Genomic DNA, 15,467 nt, shown 5'->3' with positions numbered 1-15,467 from the left:
CTTTATATCAAGGGAGTCAAGAACCTGATCATTTCCCATTATTATCTTTGCTTTACGGAGGAGTACACCTTTATCACTATCTCCTACTATTCTTTCATATGGTCTTCCTCTTACCTAACGGCTAACTTTTCTGCGCATTGATGCCTTCCGGAAACCTTTTTCCTCTATTGCTATGATTTGAAGCTTTTGGGTTGCTTTTTTTGAAGCACCAGTGCTTATGTTGGCCTCTGGATTCCAAGGATCAGATCCACACTCTCCATTCTCTGGTACCCCTTTATGGTGTAGACAGCCTTTTGGCTCTAAATGATGGATACTAGGCACATAATCTTCTCTGTATTCTGTCTCTTTGTTCCTCTTTTCCTCAGAAACATCTTGGCTACTTTGGATCCCTGGCAGTTCCAAGCTTTCCTCTTGCAACGTACTACTATCATTTTCTAATTTCTTGTCAGATGAATATGCAACCTTCAATTTTTCCGGCTCTGGGAGTTCCTAGAATAAGCCAAAGACCACTCACAAGTTAAAAACTATTTCTCAAAGACTAATTCTTATCTAACAGGTATGAAAGATGATCTTACCCTACACCTACCTGGACAGAAGATCCTTCCACTGTACAAGATGCAGTTTTACCATTTTTTCCATCCCATCTAAGAAAACAAAACATTAAGCAATTTAGAAAAACTGATAGAGCTACAGAAGAGTCTTTCCTTACATTTAGATGTTTACCTGTAACAGGTACTCTCTGAAGGCAGCAGGTCACTAGGGATGTGCATTTCTTACTGTGCCTTAAACTTAGTGTGCAATTTATTTTATTTATTTATTAGGATTTATTTACCGCCTTTTTGAAAGAATTCACTAAAGGCGGTGTACAATAAGAATAAATCAAACATAAGCAATAGACAATTACAGCAGTCAAAATATGCAAATAATAATACAAAGTATGGCATAGTATATTATTTACAATGTCAACACAATACGTAATACAACATTTTAATAGACAGTGAAGGGTATATGCAAAGATGGAACATATAGATAGGTAAGAGAGTAAGAGGAGTTAGAAAATAAGGTGACTAATTTAAAGAGAGTTGCATATGAAGTCAGGTGATTAAATATTATCTCAGCTACAGTAGGAGTGGATGAACATCTCCATCTATAGTATGTGCAGCTTTGTGTGTGTGTGTGTGTGTGTGTGTGTGTGTGTGTGTGTGTGTGTGTGAGAGAGAGAGAGAGAGAGACACTAACAGGTTAGTTACTTCTTCCATTAAAGGCCTGGTTGCACAGCCATACTTTCACCTGCTTCCTGAAGTAGAGATAGTCATGTGTTAAGCGGAGCCTTTCAGGGAGTGCATTCCAAAGTGTGGGGGCTACTCAGGAGAAGCAGGTTGTCACATCATGTAATGTCCTTTTGGAGAGGGTGTGGTTAGGGATGTCCCTTGGGAAGGCCTTAGTGTCCTTGGAGGTGTGTAGAAGGTCATCCTGTTCTTCAAGTACTAAGGTCCATTTCCTTTAAAGGCCTTGAAGATCAGACATAGAGTTTTAAATTTAGCTCTGTATTGTACTGGTAGCCAATAAAGTTTTTTTTGCAAAAATGGTGTGATTTGGTCACGTCGCTTGCAACCTTCTATGAATATTGCTGCAGCATTCTGAATCAATTGGAGCTGGTGCAGACCCTTTGTAGTCAGACCATTGTAGAGTGCATTACAGTAATCCAGTTTTGATGTTATCATGGCATGCACAACTGGGATAACATTTTCCTTCTCGATGTAAGGAGAGAGGCAGTGTAGTTGTGGCAAATACCAGAAGTAGCTCTTGAAGGTTGCTTGGATTTGGGGAATCAGAATAAGTGTTGAATCTAACTGTATTCCAAGATTCCTGACTTGTGATTTGAGGGGGAGTTCATACTTCCCAAAAGAGATTTTGATGTCAGGTACTTACCATATATTGCGTAGATTTAAAAATTACCGCACATGTTAAAATTTTTATTAAAACTAATGTGTGAATATGAACGGAAAAGCCCCAAAATTAGGACAAAAGCCCAAGAAGAAAACATGTGCCCTTTGCACATCTCTATAGTTCACCAGTAACACAAATGGGTAAGAGACTGTGATGCCAAGCAGAATGAAATTCCAGAGATTCCGGAAAAGATGATGTCAGTATTCAGTCAGCATTTTTTTTTTAAAATACTGGTCATGGGCTCTACCGGTCCAACCGGAGGTGAAGGAAGACTGGGTAGGGGATTTCCCATTCTAGTGGGCTGAGGGGGCGGTCCGTTATTTGGGTGTACATATTCCGTCAGACTTATCCCGATTACATGCAGTAAATATGGGGCCCTTGAGGGATCACTTGTCTATTACTTTGCAGAGCTGAAGGGGGTTACCCATTTCTTTAAATGGTCGCATAGTATTATACAACATGATATTGTTCCCCAAGTAGACTTATAGTCTACAAATGCTCCCACTCCCCTGGTTCCAGAAACAGCTTAACGGGTTCTTGTGGCAGGGGAAGAGAGCTCGGATTGGGATCAAAAAACTTATGCGCCCAAGAGACAAGGGGGGTTTGGGTTTACTGGATTTGAGACTTGTTTCTATGGCATGTTGCTTACGTCACTTATCGGACTGGTTTCGATCCACTGAATTTTTTTCCTGTACACGGACAGAGACTAGTTTGATGGCCCCTCTTTACTTTGCATTCTGGCTACATGCCCCATCGGATCAGCTAACCCCCCTGGGCCCCTAAAAATATATTTTATACCCCCTACGCAAAGCGTGGCGCGGGCTTTGCAGAATCTTTAAATGGAATAATTTGGCATCATCCCTGCTGCCGATCCGAGGCAACCCTTCCTTCCCAGAGGAAGGGTCATCCCTTTCATTGAACAGATGGACTGCCCGAGGGATCCAATTTTTATCTCAGATAGTGACAGAGCAGGGGGCTATCAAGACTTTTCAGGCTTTATGTGAGGAATATGGTTTGGAGTGGGGCGATCTATTTGCTTATTTCCAAATGAAGCATTATATACAATCCCTGCCAGCTGACTCCCTGGGACAGAGAGTTTGGGAGAGTCAAGTTGAGCTCTTGGCTCTAGAGGCGCAACTAAGAACGCCATTGAAATACTTTCACAGTTGCTTACGAACTCATTTGGAACCGTTGGACACGTCTCTGATATGTGCCCAGTGGAGTCAGGAATTGAAGTGGCGTTTGGAACCACAACAAGTAATGACCTGCTTGAACTCCATCAGCAAAGTGACTGAGAATGCGGCTTGGTGGGAGTTGAATTACAAGTTTATCCTTCAGCTGCACATCTCCCCTCATAGGGCCTTCCGAACAACATTGCGTGAAACAGATAACTGCCCTAAATGTGCTAGAGGGGGGGCCTCCCTGGGCCATATGTTTTGGTACTGCCCGGGGGTGTTGGCATTTTGGTTAGCCCTTGCTCATCAGGTGTCGGCTATGTGGGTGCCATGGAGGCCCACCCCCGGACAATTGTTTGATGTTTTCTCGACGCAGGGGCGGATGCCAGAAGGATTGAGGGGCTTTCTGAGGAGATCGGTGCTGATGGGGAAGAGGACCATCTTGCAGCTTTGGCTCAGCCGGGAGGCCCCTAGCGTGTTACATTGGCGCTGGGCTATGATGCAATGTTGCTCGTTAGAGAAGCGGGGGGTCAGTGACCTGGCCTCCGCCAAGGGAGATCAGTTTTGTAATGTAAAATTTTTATTGTTGACATATCATTATTAAAGATTTTGACTGTTATTATTTTATATTTTTTCAATAGATGATTTTAGAATTATTTATATGTTGTTTTAGACAATTTTAGAATTATTTACATGCTGATTTTAATTATATTCTTTATATGTCTGATTAACAGTGTACTGTAAACCCCTGATGCAGCCATTTGAGGCGAAACGTGGCCACATTGGGTAACTGAAAATAAATCCACTCAGCTAACAATTTTCAGTCTGCTTTTCTTGTTTGACGTTGCATCAGGAGTTTGACATAACACTAACTGGTTAGGAAATGATTAGCATGTGAGCCCTTAAAATAGGTGGTGTTAAGGGCTCATGCACTAATCTTTTTAATAGTCATGTGTTAACGGCCCATGTCTATATAGGGGATCATTTCAAAAAGCACTTTACATGTCAAAAGCATGTTCTACGCATGAAAAATGAACCTATAAAACTGTGTCAACAACTATGTGTGCCAACAAGATCATGCATAGGCATTCCCATAACTGAAATATTGGTTAAGCAATTCCCCTTTATTTTCATTAGCCTCTACATATTCCTCCCCTTCAGCCTTGAGTTTCACAATGCCACTTTTGCACTTCCTCCTGTCCACCTACTTTACTGTATTAACTATTTCTTTCCATCTTTGCTTTCCTGACTACTTTACCAGCTTCCCATAGCTTCTCAATATATTGCTATTTGTCTTTCTCTTTCTGTGATCTTTTAGTTTATAAAGGCTAACTTTTTTTCCTTACCATTTCAGCTATGTCTTTTGAAAATCATATGTAACCTCTTTTTCATCTTATTTTTATTTACATTACTAAGAAAAGTTTCATAGCCCTTAAAATATCTCCTTTTCAGTTTTGCCACTGCTTTTCTACTTCTCCTAATGACTCCTTGAGGTATTCCCTATCTTTGACTATCTGTTGATCACTGAATGACATCAGAAACATTCTTCCCAATATTAAGCACAAGATCCAGTATCACTCTCTTCCCACCTGGGCTCCATTACTAGTGTCCGGAATAGTTCTCCATGTAAAGAATGCAGGACTCCCTACTTCTAGGTAACAATGCAGCCAGGACATATCAAATACATTTTCTCTTTCATAGTAATATTTCTTTTGCCCTTGAGGGAGGTATGTTTATCACATCTGCATAGACAGACATGCCATTCCCTCTTTCCAGATTAACCCATAGTGCTGCCTTCTTACCTCATAAGTCCTGTAATTCATTGATTTTAATATTATTTTTGACATATAGCACCACTCTGCCTCTCTTTCTTCCTATCCTGCCCTTCTTGAATAGATTAAAAGCTGGTATAACTATATTCCAGTCATGTCATTCATCTATTATCTCCTTGACCACCAATATCCAAGTCAGCCTCTTCCATTACAATTTTTAGATCCAGAACTTTATTTACCATACTATGGGTATGAGTATACAGAACTTTCCAAATGTTACCTTTTCCCCCTTTTCTATACAAATGTTTAATGTTTTACTTACCTGAGGGCTTTTTTTTTTTACTTACCACCCCCCCACCCCCCCACACACACACAACATGATCTTAGTTTAAAACCCTCCTCAGTATATTAGTCAGTCTGTTGCAGAAGACACTTCACCTATCAAAGAAGGGGAGGACAGCATCTCAGCTTAGCAACCCTTGGAAAACCATCCGATGGTCCTGAAAGCCAACATGCTCTTGAAGACACTATCCATGCAGCCATGCATTCATCTCCAGGGTACAAGCTTCTCAGCCTCAGCCTCTACTCTCGACAGGGAGGATTCAGGAAAACACTGCCTGCACATCTATCTGCTTCACCTTCTCTCTCAGAACCACTATCAGGCTTATTTTCGAAAGAGAAGGGCGCCCATCTTTCGACACAAATCGGGAGATGGGGGTCCTTCTCACAGGGTCGCCCAAATCGGCATAATCAAAAGCCGATTTTGGGCGTCCTCAACTGCTTTCCGTTGCGGGGACAACCAAAGTTTATGGGGGCGTGTCAGAAGCGTAGCGAAGGTGGGACTGGGGCGTGCCTAACACATGGGCGTCCTCGACCAATAATGGAAAAAAGAAGGGCGTCCCTGACGAACACTTGGGCAACTTTACTTGGTCCTTTTTTTTTTACGACCAAGCCTCAAAAAGGTGCCTGAACTGACCAGATGACCTCCCCTTACTCCCCCAGCGGTCACCAAGCCCCCTCCCACCCTAAAAAAAAACCTTTTTAAATATTTTGTGCCAGCCTCTATGCCAGTCTCAAATGTCATATCCAGCTCTATCACAGCAGTATGCAGGTCCCTGGAGCTGTTTTAGTGGGTGCAGTGCACTTCAAGCAGGCGGACCCAGGCCCATCCCCCCCTACCTGTTGGTGTCCTGGCATGTGAGGGGGAACAGTGCACTATGAATGCTGACTCCTCCCACGACCAAATGGCTTGGATTTGGTCATTTCTGATATGGGCTTCCTCGTTTCTGATATGGCCAAAAATCAGGGACGACCATCTCTAAGGTCAACCTAAATTTCGTGATTTGGGCGTCCCCGACCGTATTATCGAAACGAAAGATGGACGCCCATCTTGTTTCAATAATATGGGTTTGCCTCTTCGCCGGGACGTGCTGCGAGGATGTCCTCAGGAAAACCTGGGCAACCCTTTCGATTATGCCCCTCAAAATCACTTTTGATACCTTCAGGTGGATTAGCAGTTTCAAATAATAGTCAGTAGGCTTAATAAGTCTCTGCAAAATCTCCAGATCTTGACATCAGGCAGATGGTACACCTCTGGGGACATCATAACTGGTGATCAGATTAATTTTTTTTTTCTTACATTTGTACCCCGCGCTTTCCCATTCATGGCAGGCTCAATGCGGCAGACAATGGAGGGTTAAGTGACTTGCCCAGAGTCACAAGGAGCTGCCTGTGCCGGGAATCAAACTCAGTTCCTCAGTTCCCCAGGACCAAAGTCCACCACCCTAACCACTAGGCCACTCCTCCTCTGTACCTATCAGAAGGAAGTAACCAACCACCACTAACCTTCCTAGTATAAGTTTATCCTACAGGTTTTGAGGGTTTTGAACTCTGAATCCTCCTGTTCCTGGGATGTTGTCACCTCTTCCAGTGCTGCACACCATTTCTTCAGTTCTAGGAAAGGTGAAGTCAGGGTGTCAGTTCTGCAGATCTGGTGATCTGTGTCCAGCCTTCATCTTCTCCTAGAGAACAATCCTTCCCTGTACTGTAGATCTTAAGACTCATCAGGAAGCATTTCATCTCATTGTCATGGATGCTTCTCAGCTTCAGTTCTTCCACTTGTTTCCTGAGTAATTCAACCTGCAGACATCTTGCACACTGAACCAGCCCTGGATCAGGCTGTAAGAGATGCAGAAGTGGTGATAGTGTCAATAGCTTTGGTGACACGATGTTTCCCAGTAATACTTCTGCTGTTGGACCTTTGATATCTGTTGGAAAAAGTGAAAAAAAAAAAAAAGAGAGATCTCCCAAAGTCTTCTTACTGCCTTCTTGACAGAAAATAATTAGCGGTCTTTATGTGAAATCTAACACCTCTGTTGATTTCCTGTGTGTAGTCCTGCCTATTGAGATGTGCAGTAGTTATTTTATTCTTTCAGACTACAAAATGTATCCAGTGGAATGTCATTATCACCCAAAATATCAAGAAGAGATTGAGCAGCAGCATGTACAGCAGGAATCTGGAAACCTTTGTGCAGGCATACAACCTTACATTATGTGATTCATCAGCATGACTCACTCTAGCTGATTGTTAGAGAAAAAAAACATTGCATGTAATTAGAGAAGAGATAAACAGCCAGTAAAAAGCCACCAGGAGGAGAAAGGTGATAAGAGGAGAGAGAAAGATAGGAGACAGAAAAGTATGAAACCCAAAAAGGGTGACAAGGGTTCAAAAATTGAAGAAGGAAGCGCAAGGCAGAGGGAAAGTGAAGCTGGGAAGCAAAAGAGGAAGGTGTAGGAGTAAACAAGGACAAAATACATTTCAACAGACCGACTACAAAATTCAGTAAAATATTAAAACAAAGGCAGCATGATAGTGCAGTATAATTTCCAAATTATGAAAAAAATGCACTCATTTCATTATAAACCATAAAGCTGTATGTCTCTGTTGATCACCCCACCCCTCCTGTTAGAATATCAATGATATGCTTTGATGTCCCCATGCATACCTCCTACCCACCCCCACCCTCCCACCCTGTCAGACTGTCATAGTAATGCTTGAATGTTTTCACTTATATACACTGTCAGCTAGCACATTTGCTTATTTCCGATCTGACGAAGAAGGGCAACCTTCGAAAGCTAATCAAGAAATGTATTAAGTTATGTCCAATAAAAAAGGTATCATCTTATTTTCTTTTCCATGTTTTATTTTGTTTGATTTCTATTGAGTAAAGTACAAATACATGTATTTTTGACAATATAGCTGCACTCATGCAATGTGTGTATCTTTCATTACTATCACCATCACACTCCTGTTTTTGTCTATATTTCAACAGACAGCCACTGACACCTACCTTCTTGCTCTGCCGGTCAGTCTGTCTTTTCCCTTTGCTTTACTGCTTTTAGCTGGTACCACTCTGGAAACGGACTCTACTGTACTCAAATTATGGCGCCCATCGTCTGAAATAAGACATGAAAAATTAAAGCTTTACTCTTTGTATGCTTCCTCAAATTCTCTATCCTGTATTAGCTAGGCACTTATATAATTATACGAAAAAAAAAATCATTTGATGCTGCTTTTACAGCATACATTAGCCAGGCTTCTGCTAGCCAAATTGGAACTGAGCAAACTAGAATCTATTTAAACAAGTAAAAATGTAGTATATGATTTCTCAAAACCACAAAGAGTAGAGGAGTAGCCTAATGTTTAGAGCAGTGAACTAAGAACCAGGGAAAGCCAGAGTTCTAATCACACTGCTGCAACTTTGTGTCTCCAGGAGCTTCTGCCCAGGAGGGGAGGGCTACTTAGATATACTTTTCAGTTGGAGATTTGATTATTAGGCATGTAGATAGCTGGGTGGTTAGTGGTGTGAGGATCACTTGGTCACTTGCCTGTCTGGTGTAAAGGTACCAGACCTCATGCATCCTGTAGACAGGATTTTAGACAGTGCTGGGGAGGAGCTGGCTGTCTTGGTACATCAGGTACTAATGCTATAGGTAAATGTGGGAGGGAGGTTCTGGAAGCTAAATTTAGGCTCTTAGATAAAGAGTTGAAATCCAAATCCTCCACAGTAGCATTTTCAGAAGTTCTCCCTCTTCCACATGCAGGACCCAAGAGCCAGGAAGACTGCTGGAATCTCAACGTATGGATGATATAATGGTCCAGGGAAGATTCATTTAGATTTGTTAGGAACTGGATAACACTGTGGTGAAGGGAGAACTTATTCTGAAAAGATGGGCTTCACCCTAACCGATGTAGAACCATGCTGCTGGAGCTAAAGTTTAAAAGGAGATAGAGAAGCTTTTAAACTAGATCCTGGGGGGAAAGCCAACAGTTGTTCAGAAGCACATGGTTCAGAGTAATGTATTTTTGAAGGATGCTGTCAAAACAGGGAAGTGAGAGCTTTGACACTTTACTGTATTAAGTGGTATATCAAATCAAATCCTGATAGGGAGGTTGCAACAAAGGCAAAAGTGAGCCAGGTGCCTTTAACAAAGAGATTGCAAATTATCCCTGTTAACTGCTAGATAGGCTGCAGATACAAACAAAAGACATACTTTGAAATGTCTGTATACAATTGCTAGAAACCTAAAAAATGAGAGAGTTAGAGTATATAGCATTAAATGAAGAGGTAGATTAAATAAGCATCTCAGATACCTGGTGAAAGGAGGATAACCAGTGGGACACTGTGTTACCAGGGCACAAATTATATCACAAGGACAGGGTGAAGCAAATTGGAGGGAAATGGGGTGATGCTAACAGGCTCATTTTCAAAAGAGATGGACGTCCATCTTCCGACATAAATCGGAACATGGACGTTCATCTCCCAGAGACGTCCAATTCAGTATAATCGAAACTCGATTTTGGACGTCTCCAACTGCAGTCCGTTGCAAGAACATCCACATTTCAAGGGGGCATGCTGGAGGCGTGGTGAAGGCGGGACTTGGGTGTGCCTAAGACTTGGACGTCTTTGAACCATAATCGAAAGAAGCAGGGACGTAACTTGGTGCCCGAAATGACCAGATGACCACCGGAGGGAATTGAGGATGACCTCCCGTTACTCCCCCAGTGGTCACTGACCCCCTCCCACCCTCAAAAACCATCTTTAAAAATATTTTGTGCCAGCCTCTATGCCAGGCTCAGATGTTCTACTCAGGTCCATGACAGCGCATGCAGGTCCTTGGAGCAGTTTTTGTGGGTGCAGTGCACTTCAGACAGGCAGACCCAGGCCCATAACTTCCCTACCTGTTACGTTTGTGGAGGAAACAGCGAGCCCTCCAAAACCCACTGTACCCACATCTAGGTGGCCCCCTTCACCCGTAAGGGCTATGGTAGTGGTGCACAGTTGGGGGTAGTGGGTTTTGGAGGGGGTTGGGGGGCTCAGCACACACGGTAAGGGAGCTATGTACCTGGGAGCAATTTATGAAGTCCACTGCAGTGCCCCCTAGGGTGCCCCACTGCTGTCCTGGCATGTCATGGGGACCAGTGCACTACAAATGTTGGCTCCTCACACTTCCAAATGGCTTGCATTTGGACGTTTTAGGCATGGATGTCTTTGGTTTCGAAAATTGCCTAAAGTCAAAGATGTCCATGTCTAGGGACATCCAAATCCAAGGACGTCCTTAGTATTTTTGAAACGAAAGATGGACGTCCATCTTTATTTGAAAATACGGTTTTCCCTGCCCCCGGATTTGGACGTTTTACAAAGACGTCCAAATCCCAACTTGGACGTTTCTTTCGAAAATGCCCCTCTATATGATAAAGAGGGAATTGAGTCAAACAATAAAAATTCAGCAGGAAACAGCAATGTGGAATTCTTACAAATAGAAATTCTATTTGCGAAAGGAAAGAGAATTCTGACGGGGTTATACTACTGTCCAGATGATGAAATGTTAACAGAAATTAGGGACTCTAACAAATTTGGAAACACTATAATAATGAGTGATCCTATTACCCCAATACTGATTGGATAAACATGAGGTCAGGAAATGATGGTTAGGTAAAATTCCTAAATGAAATAACTGCTTCATGAAGCAACTGGTTCATAGTCTGTTTTTATTATTATGATTATCTATGTTAGCTGTTATCTGCTTTAAATTGTAAGAAACAAAGGACTACACATTTTTTTAAATAAATAAAATGTTCTGTGCTAATGTTAAAGATCATATATAGGTCCCAGGCATTTAAACTAGTAGAGGAGTAGCTTAGTGGTTGGAGCACTGGCCTGGTTCAAATCCCACTGCTGCTCCTTGTGATGTTGGGCAAGTCACTTAGGGGCCATTTTACTAGGCTGCGTAAGCATCTACGCGCACCCAACGCCTGCCGAAATAGAGTTTCCACACAGTTACTGCGTGGCCCTTGCAGTAATTTCATTTTTAGCACGCGTTTGCTACGCGCATCCGGAAAATATTTTCTGGCATGTGTCAACTACGCACGCCGTGGCATTTCGCATGCAAAGGTCATTACCACCCGGTTACCGCATGAGACTTTACTGCTAGGTCAATGGCTGGCAGTAAGGTCTCAGACCCAAAATGGACGCACGGCAATTTTGATTTTGCCGCACGTCCATTTTTGGCAAAAATTTTAAAAAGGGCTTTTTTACAGGTGCGCTGAAAAATGGAGTGTCGCGCGATGAAAACCCACGCCTATAATACCGCAAGCCATTTTTCAGCGCACTTTAGTAAAAGGACCCCTTAACCCTTTGTTGCTTTAGGTACAAAATTAGATTGTGAGCACTCCAGGGACTGGGAAATGCCTAGTGTACCTGAATGTAACTCATCTTGAGCTTGTACTGAAAAAGGTGTGAACAATATCCAAATAAATAAATAGTGGGGTTTTAAAAAAAATGTGGGAGTCAGATAAAATAAAGATGCATGTTAAAATATCACATAGAGGGTAATTTTATAAAGGTCTCTTATAAAATTGTCATGCAAGCCAGCATGTACGTATATAGTAGGCATGCACAGGGGAGGAGTTTGATCAGAACATGGGCAGAGTCCCAAAATGCACGCATGCATGTGTACTTAACATTTAGCTCCACTCCCAAGCAGGCAGAAACATGTGTCCAGAATCTAAGAATTATATCTACATACCTTGTGCTTGTCTTTGTGATGCTTTATCCATAGACACCTGTGTATCTTCATAAAATTGGGAAAAGTAGGTGTCTTCCACCCCTATGAACCTAGATGCCCCATTATAAAATTACCCTCTTAGAGCTGGATTCAATAAATGGTGCTGAAAAATTGGCGCTGAACAGTATTCTACAATGGATGTTCTGGGATCGGCGCCCTTTATAGAATAGTGCATAGCACTGGGATCTGCGCTTAACTTTGGGTGTGAGAGGTTACACCAACTGAAACCAGGTGTAAATCCTGGCGCCCAAGTTGGGCATGGATCTGCACTATTTATAACACTGCATGCTAAATGCTAAGATACCCATTAGTATAAAATGGGCTTTTTAGTATTTAGTGTGCGCTCAATGGTGAGGTTCACCAGTGGTTTGAGCGTTTTAAATATTCAGAATCTATCGAGTAAAGATAGATCCCCATCTCCAATATGGAAAGCAGAATGCAGAGTTTCACAAGGCTAGCCCATATCCCACACCTTATTTAACATCGTGATGATACCACTAGTATGAACTTTGGCAAAAATGGCTTTAATCCTTTCCTTTATGCCGAAGATGTGTCAATCTACATCCCATTCAACAACGAACTAGAAAACATCATGGACAGAATTAAATTGGGTATATTTTGGGCCACCTCATTCAAACTCAAAATTAACAAAGATAAAACTCAGTTCCTGGTGTTAACATCGTCTCACTACAGCAATACTTTCACTAATGTCAACATAGATGGATCCCCCTATCTAATAGCTGAGACTCTGAAACTATTCGGTGTCACTCTAGACCATAATGTATCATTGAAACAACAGATTTCAACCACCATATTGAAAATGTTTCAGACAATGTGGAAGCTCAGAAGAATAAGAGACTTGTTTCCCAGAGAGATCTCTTGCCTGCTAGTCCAAACGATGGTCTTAGCACATGCCGATTACTGCAAAGGTGCTTATGCCAGTTGCAGAGAACAACTACTAACCAGACTACAAACAGCCCAAAACACGGCCATTAGGCTGATCTATAGGAAGTCTCAATTCAAAAGCGCCAACCTACTAATGCAGAAAATTCACTGGCTCCCGATCAGAGCCAGAATTCTCTTCAAGATATGCATGCTGGTTCATAGGATCATTTTTGGTCTTGCTCCTGAATACATGGCCAACCCAATCGATCTCCCACTGTGAAATGCTACAAATGGGGCATGCAATTATATATTGGGCGTCCTTCACCTCCAGTGTTGTCCAGGATTATGTTGTGAATCAGTATACTCAGCCAGCTCCTCCTTCATAAGCACAAGAATCTGGAACTCTCTAACAAAATAATTAAAATCTATAAGCACATATTTGCTATTTTGTAAACTCCTAAAAGCCTTCCTTTTCAAGAAATCCTTTCACATTGATAATATATAAGACATTTCACTCAGTGTAACTATCCTTTATACCAATGTATCACTTTGATAGTTATTTCACTCCACTACCCCTTCTGTACCCCCCACCATACCCCCATTCCTCTCCTCTCAATAATCAGAACCTCCTATCCAAAATGCATTACATCACTGTAATTATTGTCTCCTCTGCCTTCAGTGGAGTGGAGTGGAGTGGAGTGGAGTAGAGGAGTAGCCTAGTGGTTAGTGCAGTGGACTTTGATCCTGGGGAATTGGGTTTATTTCTCACTGCAGCTCCTTATGACTCTGGGCAAGTCACTTAACCCTCCATTGCCCCAGGTACTAATAAGTACCTGTGTATACTGTACATTGAAACCAACCACGTTGAGAAAATGTGGGATACAAATGTCAAATAAATACATGCATATTTATAAGATTAGCCATACTGGGTCAGACCAATGGTTCATCTAGCCCAGTATTCTGCTTCCAGCAGTAGCCAATCAAGGTCACAAGTGCCTGGCACAAAACCAAATAGCAGCAACATTCCATGCTACCAATCCCAGGGCAAGCAGTGGCTTCCCCCATGTCTACCTCAATAGCAGAATATGGGTTTTCCTCCAGGAACTTGTCCAAACCTTTTTTAAACCCGGATATGCTAACTGCTGTAACCACATCCTCTGGCAATGAGTTCCAGAGCTTAACTATTCTTTCAGTGAAAAACACTTTCCTCCTATTTGTTTTAAAAGTACTTCCATGTAATTTCATTGAGTGTCCCCTGGTCTTTGTAGTTTCTGAAAGAGTGAAAAATTGATTCATTTTTATCCATTCTACACCACTCAGGATTTTGTAGACCTTAATCATATCCCCCCTCAGCCATCTCCTTCCCAAGCTGACGAGCCCTAACCTCTTTAGCCTTTTCTCATATGAGAAGTTCCATCTCCTTTATCATTTTGGTCACTCTTCTTTGAACCTTTACCACTATATCTGTTTTGAGATACAGCAACCAGAATTGAACACAATATTAAAGGTGAGATTGCACTATGGAGAGATACAGAGACATTATAATATTCTTGGTCTTATTTTGCAACCCTTTCCTAGTAACTCCTAGCATCCTGTTTGCATTTTTGGACGCTGCTGCACAATGGGCAGATTTCAGCATATTGTCTACAATGACCCCTTGATCTTTTTCTTGGGTGCTGACTCCTAAGGTGGATCCTAGCATCAGGTAACTATGATTCGTATTATTATTCCCAATGTGCCTCACTTTGCATTTGTCCACATTAAATTTCATCTGCCATTTGGATGCCCAGTCTTCCAGTTTCCTAAGGGCTTCATGCAATTTTTTACATTACATAGGCACATATCCAGCATGTACACACATATATGATAGTATTCTAAACATTTATGTGATTAACAGGTGCAAAAATGCTAGCACCTATGTTATAGAATTACCCCGCTACTGTATAACTCATATAATGTAACACTTCTGACACGATCTAGCCTCACAATTACGAATGTAAGAGTCTGGGTAGTCACTGTATGGAGGAAGATCCCATAAAATGAAAATGGGGAAAAGTTGCTGTGTCCTGCAACTTTTCCCCATTCCTTGCATGCTCGTTTGCCCTGCTTATCCTTCCATTCTTGAAAGATGGACTATGTACAGACTACAGTTCTGCTAGGCAGTGTGAAAATTAGGCAGCAGTTTCAATGATAAAGTCACATATAATACTCACCTCTTCCACTGATCTGAAGGGGCTTGTAATGAAACTTTCTTGTGCTTCTTCCTCCTGCAATGAAACGTGGCATAAGTGTTTCTGACCCAGCAGATCACATAGTTTCTTTACAGCTTGATTTACTAAGCTTTTTTTTCCTATAGTCACAGAATGGGGGGGGGGGGGTACTTCAGGCTGTTTTGTTTCTTACAATTCTACTTGGGAACAGAGGGGTCGATTACTCAAAACAATTTAACCGGCCAGAAACAGCAACTGGCTGGTTAAATCACCTGTTTGGGGCTAATCGTTAATTTCAGTTGCACTTCAGCAGGGGCATAGCCAGACTTCAGCAGGAGGTGGGTCCA

General features: G+C 42.0%; 1 long non-coding RNA gene across 1 annotated transcript; it reads right to left on the bottom strand.

Moving 5' to 3' along the window:
* Positions 1 to 357: 357 nt before the first annotated feature.
* Positions 358 to 15,177, bottom strand: LOC115477144. Its single transcript, XR_003943282.1, has 4 exons — positions 15,124 to 15,177; positions 8,248 to 8,353; positions 587 to 644; positions 358 to 489 (listed from the first exon to the last, which is right to left on the bottom strand). It is a non-coding gene; the product is annotated as an uncharacterized LOC115477144 (long non-coding RNA).
* Positions 15,178 to 15,467: the final 290 nt, after the last annotated feature.

This window comes from Microcaecilia unicolor, chromosome 9 (genome assembly GCF_901765095.1).
Source record: "Microcaecilia unicolor chromosome 9, aMicUni1.1, whole genome shotgun sequence".
In the NCBI taxonomy this organism is placed as follows: Eukaryota; Metazoa; Chordata; class Amphibia; order Gymnophiona; family Siphonopidae; genus Microcaecilia; species Microcaecilia unicolor.
The sequence above is the reverse complement of the archived record's forward strand: the minus strand, read 5'-3'. Positions and strand labels throughout refer to the sequence as shown.